Here is a 6998-nt window from a genome sequence, read left to right as displayed (position 1 = left end):
TGCAGCAGGGACGGCGGAGGCGTAGGCGGGGGCGACGACGACGACGACGACGACGACGATGACGACGACGGCGGTGACTACACGCGGTTCTACAGCCTCCTCGGCATGTAGAACCGTGTGGGCGGGCGGCGAGGCGGGCGGCGAGGGAGACGGCGGGGGTAGCCCGCGGTAGTTTTTTTCTTTTTTTGTAAAATATGTTTAAGTTTGAACGAACTCGCCGATGTTTGCGTTAAATTTGAGTCGTTTTTGCGCCGTATTTGACTTTTTTGACTAACCGTGGGCGCCGCGACTGGGGGGCATCACGCCCCCAGTGCGCGGTTTAGCGCCGGTGCGCCCCCAGGGGCCAATTTTTTGCCCCTCCTGGGGGGCCAACGGCTGGAGATGCCCTAAGCAACAGAAATCTGAGTGATGGATGTATCGATGGTTAAAAATGTCCTTCTGGTGCAGATTTCATCAGAACTTAAAGATTTGATATATAATGGTATTAGTAGTCTAGTACAGCAATTGGACTTGTTCATGTAGTTCAGTGTATGTGTTTCCACCGTCTTTTTCATGTGCAAATTTCTTTACTGTGAAATACTACTAGATAGGAAAAGAAACTATGTCATGTATTTTCTTTTAAGTTAGCTACACATGGTGTAGTGTGGTACCCGTCTGATCTTCGACACATTGAGCTGTGGAAGAACACCTGCAGGGGGAATGAAGCGAATTCAAGAGCTTAGTGGAGATTTTAGTTTCATTCAGTTTAGTCATGTCCCTGTTTGGAACTGGTGTTGTTGCCTAACTGATCTCTCCCAGCCAAGCAGGCTTATCCTATCCCCTCACTGTTTGATGCACTATTTAGCTGCTTAAGAAGCTTCGTTTCCCCAAAGTAAAAATTCATAGGAAGGTCTCTTGGCCGTTGCTGGTCCTAATTGATGATTTAGGTCCAACCTGATGCTGAGTTATCTGTTTGAAGATCTTCTAAACCCTACACCTTTCCAATTCATCGCAATTTGTTTGACATATAAATTATCTTATGGAGACAAAATTTGGACATTCAGATTGATTTGATGGATGTACAAGATTCGAAGGTTGCTCTGGGGCTTCAGTCTAGATGGGACATCCTACAACCGAAAAACTCAATGCTCACTCTCTTTCGATCTCCTGAAGAAACTTCTGTTGTCTTAGTTGCTTTTTTGCTTGTAGCATTGATTGTGGTTTTTGCTTCCGCCTTCCTGTGGTTGCACATTGTTTATCCCAAGACATGCTGGTAGCCGTTCAAAATATGTCGCCTTTTTGGTTTCTGATCCTCTCTGTGGTTTACTTTGTTGTGTGTACTCCCCATCCATGTGTTTCTTTTAGTCTGGTTGGCCTGCTGGGATTGTTCTTTGCAATATACTGCCTCCATCCCAAAAATAAGTGTCTTAACGTTAGAACAACTTGAACTAAAGTTAGTACAAAGTTGAGACACTTATTTGGGACGGAGGGGGTATGTTGGAATTGGTGTGCCTTGTATAGAGTGGTCAGTGTCTGGTCTACTCCCAACGCAAAAATTGAGGCGTGACTGGACTGTTTGGATACATTCTCCTCCTATCTGATTTCTCCATGTGAGCAGTTTGTGTTCTGTTCTGAGTATGATTTGGATTTTTGGTTCTCCAGCATTTGAGTGTAGGCTTGCCTGGACTACTTTTTGGCTCAGTAATTGGAATGGTGCAGACCTCTAGCCTCTAGGAGGTTCTTCATGATTCGATCTTGTCAAACTCCTCTCTGTTAACTTTTAACATTCCAAACATTTTTCTTTCTTGTCAGTAATTCTTAGTTCTATGAGTGTTCACATGTTTCCGATGTTGAACAGCTTTTTCCAAAAATGGTTTGGTCTTCTGTTCATTGCAGGTGTACTTGACAATTTTACAAAAGAAATCTGATGTCATGCTGCGTGAAAATCTGTTTGGAGACCAATTACCATTTCGTTAGTTAGAAAACCAATTACCTGAATAATGCAAGATGAGGATTCGAACACACACACAAGCTCATGCTACAAAGAGCAAGCTGATAACCACTACAGCTAAGAAGCCCTAGTGCCTACTTAGGACTTGTACAATGGAAGGTGTTTAGGGGAGGTGCTTAGAGAAATAAACCAGACTTTTCTTAAGCATCGGTGCTTATTTGTACCGGATAGACGCTTAAATAAACATCTCTCCTGTAGAAATAGGCACCGGTGCTTCAGAAAAAACCCGGTTTATTTTTCTAAGCATCTCTCTAAGCACCTCCCATTGTACAAGGCCTTAGGCAGCCCTAGTAGGCAGTGCCAGATAGTTAACAATAAGAGGTATTGTAGAAAACAAATTTGTAATACAAGTTGGTCGTAGAAGCCGATAACACGCGAACGGTTTTTAAAAACACAAACAAATTGCAAGAATATAAGGTACTATAGCGAATATTTATGTAAAACATAAACATTTATTGAAATTTGAACATTTTTTGAAAATGTGAACAAAGTTTGAAAATAGGTAGGTACTGTAGAGAACTTTATTTTAAAAATAAACATTTTTTAGAATTGTTAATCATTTTTTGAAAATGCAAACATTTTTCAAGAATAAACATTTTATGAAACAATGGGAGATATTTTTTGAATTTTGAATATTTTTGGAACAAGAACATAAATTAAATTTTTTGAATATTCTTTTCAAAACGCGGACAAAATTTTGGAATCATGAACAATTTTTTGGAATTCTGAATATTTTTAGAAAATATAGATATATGAAAAGAAATAAAACAGAAAAAATGGACTTCAAAAAAGAAATTAATGAAACATAAAAACGAAAAAACCTGAAAAAGGAAACGAAAATATTGAAAAAATAAAAAACGAAAACCAGTGAAAACCCTCTAGAAGGTTCCAAAAACTAGATATTATAGTGAATGCGTGATCTTGTAATTTTGCGATGTCGTCGCCTAGTTGGGCAAGGCCTTTGCGTTTTTTCTGTTTCTGTTTTTCTCTTTTTTGAACTTTATTATTATTCTTGAAACCTGTTCAAAAATAATAATTTTTGGAATACCAAAAGAAATATTTTTGTTTTCAAATATTGTTTATAATTTTAGAAAAATGTTCCCGTTTTCAAAAAAGTTCTCATATTTAAGAAATATTTCCATTTCAAAAAAAGTTGATAATTGTTTTTGAAAAAGTATGTGGTTTGCAATGTGTTCAACATCAGTTTATTGGGAATTTGTTAATAATTTTGGAAATAATGTCCAATTTGAAATTCTGAAATTAATAAAAGGGCAGCCCCAGTGCATGTAGCTTCCGCTTGCGCAGGGTCTGGGGAAGGGTCCGACCACTTTGGGTCTATTGTATGCAAGAAATTAATAAAAAAATCAAGAAATGGTTAGGACATAAGAACATGTTCAAGTTCATTGATAATGGTGGAAATTACAAATAACATAAGCATTCAAATTAGGAAAAATTGCATGTTCACGGATGCACCTGTCTGGACTAGTTTAGCACACTCCTCTTAACTCATGGTTTCTCAGACTACGGATAAATGACCTCAACTTCTTGCAGCAGCATGGCACAGACATATGAAGCATCCATGCTAGGTTTGAACGACTTCTGACATCATTTGGACTGTGAGACCCTCTGTTGAATATGTCTTATTATGACATTCTTAAAATGACCACAAATGTTGCAAGGAGGTGGACATGCCCATGTTAGGCATTCATGCCAAGTTTAAAAGATTGTCGTAGGTTACGACACGTCCAACCATTTATCGGTCTTTTTGACGGAGAAAACTCCATAAAATGCAAAAATGGTAGGAAACTCAAACAACTTGGCATGGTGCATTGAATTGGTCATATAAGCTCATGTAGAAAAAATGGGGTCATTTGACTTGTGCTGGAAAAACACGTGCTCTCAAACGAAGCCGCTTCTTGCTTACAAGGACACCCAAAGTTGAACATGGTATTTTTCTGGACATCCTTTAATGATCCCAACTTTTCCTACCAGGTGGGAATGCCCATGGTAAGTATCCATGGTAGGTTTGAACGAATTTCGATACCGTATGTAAGTTGTATCATGTCCGACCCTTTATCAGGCTTTTTCACCGAGAAAAATTCAGAAAATGCAAAACTTATCGAAAACTCAGACAATTTGGCATGGTGCCTTGAATTGGTTATATAAGGCCACGAAAAAAAATAGGGCCATTTCAAGGATGTTAAGAAACAACACACTCTCAGATGGTGCCTTCTTGCCTACCCGGATACCCTCCATTAAACATGGTCTAGCTCTGGACATTCTGTGAAATGACCCAAAATTTCCCAAGCAGATGTGAAAAATTTCAAATGTTTATGTGTTCAAAAATTGGCCATGGAATCTATAAAGTATTTGGTAGTTAAAATATTTTCACAATTTTCAGTGAAACGTTGAAAATTTTGTATGTGTTGTTTCAAATGTGCCGCTACTATGTTTTTAATAAACGCTCTCGCTTGATTCAGAATACAAACAATTGATAGGTTGAGTGGCTAGCACCAAATCTTCTAGGGAGTTGTACCGAAGCGGGACTCTCGTAGTTTGGAGTTAGTAGCGTGCGCATCTGATTCTTCCAACTGTCTTAAATTATCTTACTTGGTTTCTGTTGTGTGTCATCCTACTGATGCTGTTATATGCTTCAACTTGCATGTGGTTTTGATGAAATATGCTCTCATCTTTTGCTCCGAATAAACAAAATGCTAAAACTAATTTGGAAAAATGTCATGACAAAAATTCAGACGGCTTTTCTCACCCGGAGACGTCGTCCACTACACTGCACAGGGAGTCTCCACTTCTCATGTAGGGGGCTCGCCGTTGTACTTTTGAAACTCCATTCCTACGAATAAACGGCAGTGCTCCGTCGGCTCTTACAAAAAAAAAAGGGGTTTAACTTTTGAGCTTGACTAACTTGGTTCTCTTAGTAGTACTACAAGCAAACATGGAGTAACTGCCTTGCCAATCCCATGAATAAAGTCCATTAGAGCAACTCCAATGGGCCGACTCAAACGGACGGCGCTTTTGTCCGCTTTTTGTCCGTTTGGGTCGGCCGCCCGCTCGGCGTCCGCCCTCTTTTAGATTTGGGTCGGCAGCGCGCCCAACGCGCCGACCCATTTCATGATCGCGCGCGCTTTTAGATCATGCCAGCGGTCATGCCAGCGTGCGGGAAAGGTTCAGGAGGGGGGGGGGCGGCATAGCGCGCGCTGGCTTTGAAGCTCCAGAGCGCGGGAAATGTTCGCGCGCTTGTTTTGGCTCGCCGCGGCCGGCGTTCGTTATAAGAAGGCGCTCCCTCCACACTCAGTCCGCCGGCCACTCGTCTCGCCCTCGCTCACTAGCCTCGCCGCCTGTGCGCCACCCTGTCGATGCGCATCCTCGGCGCTTCGGATTTTCACGGAGTCTGTGAGCGCCCCTCCGTCGCCTTCTCCGCCGAGATCTTGTTTGGCGAGAAACGCCTCATCCTCGGCACCTTCGACACCGCAGAGCAGGTGGCCCGCGCGTACGACGCGACGGCGTGGCGCCTCCGGCGGCCTAGTCGGGAATGAATTTTCCTGACGTGTCGAGCCAGCGGGCACAGGATCTGGCACCTATCCCGCGCCTTTTCACCGACGAGGATCGTCGCGTCCACCGGAGGCGGCAGCATCACCTCGCCATCGTCGAGATGGACGTGCAAGCCTTGGTGGTGTGGCGCGAACGCTTCCCGCAGGAAATCGTCGATGAACATCAGTTCTATGAGCAGAGGAGGACGGGGAGGAAGGTGAGGAGGACGGAGCGAGCCGCCTATCGGGAGGGCAAGCGTGCGCAGAAGCAGGCCGCTCAATTGAGACTGAAGCTGCGAGAAACATCGGGGTGGGACACAAGACGGACGGGGACGGAGCGAGCCACCAAGGCTTGCACGTCCATCTCGACGATTGCGAGGTGATGCTGCCGCCTCCGGTGGACGCGACGATCCTCGTCGGTGAAAAGGCGCGGGATAGGCGCCAGATCCTGTGCCCGCTGGCTCGACACGTCAGGAAAATTCATCTCCCGACTAGGCCGCCGGGAGCGAGCCGCCTATCAGGAGGGCAAGCGTGCGCAGAAGCAGGCCAATCAATTGAGACTGAAGCTGCGAGAAACATCGGGGTGGGACTTCGCGGACGAGCAGGCTGTTGACGCCTATATTCAGACGTCAAAGGAGGACATTACCGAGTCAGAGTCGAAAACCGACGAGTAGTTCCATCTTTTCTTTTATCTGTGTACGCAAGAACTATCTATGTATCCTTTTTCATCGAAAAAATGGCCGGCGACGTCGGCGATGAAGCAGACGGTGGAGGTTGTGCACGCGCGGGGAAGAGAGAGGAAGAGCGCGCGCGCGTCCGTCTTGTGTCCATGCCGACGCAAATCCGGCTCAAAAAATGGGTCGGAAATGAGTCGGCAGGCAGAGGAAAGCGGACGCGCGTCCGTTTGGGTCTGCGTGTTGGGCCGACTTTTCTGTCCACGCCGACCCAAACGAACGGCGGCGGACGAAATGGGTCGCCCCATTGAAGTTGCTCCTAGAGAGCGGTTTAAGTGTTGGAATTTTGACATTTCTGTAGTCCACTGTAGACCCATTCATGCGGGTTTGTGATAACTCGGTCTCACAACCAAGCCACAATCAATAGATTTGTTGAAGAGTATGCTCGTGGCTAAATTTCGTGTTTTGACCCTTTTTGCAAACAATTTCAGGATCTTGACCCCGGTTCGAAAAAAATTCGGGATTTGACCCTTTTTCCTACCGTCAAAGGTCCTGGCGGTAGGTTTATACATCCTACCGCCAGGGCCCCCGGCGGTAGGGTACTAGTCCACGTCAGTTCACGGAAACGGCCGCCGTCCCCCTCCGTCGCACCCTACTGCCAGGGCCCCTGGCGGTAGGCGGGCGACAGTTATTGGCCCGAGACCCCCGCGCCCGTTTCCATCTCCCCCTCCCCCCTCCCCGTCCCCCCCCCCTCCCTGTCGGCAGTTCCCTTTTCTCCCCCAAGTC

Source organism: Triticum dicoccoides, chromosome 4B (assembly GCF_002162155.2).
Source record: "Triticum dicoccoides isolate Atlit2015 ecotype Zavitan chromosome 4B, WEW_v2.0, whole genome shotgun sequence".
Lineage (NCBI taxonomy): Eukaryota > Viridiplantae > Streptophyta > Magnoliopsida > Poales > Poaceae > Triticum > Triticum dicoccoides.
The sequence above is the reverse complement of the archived record's forward strand: the minus strand, read 5'-3'. Positions refer to the sequence as shown.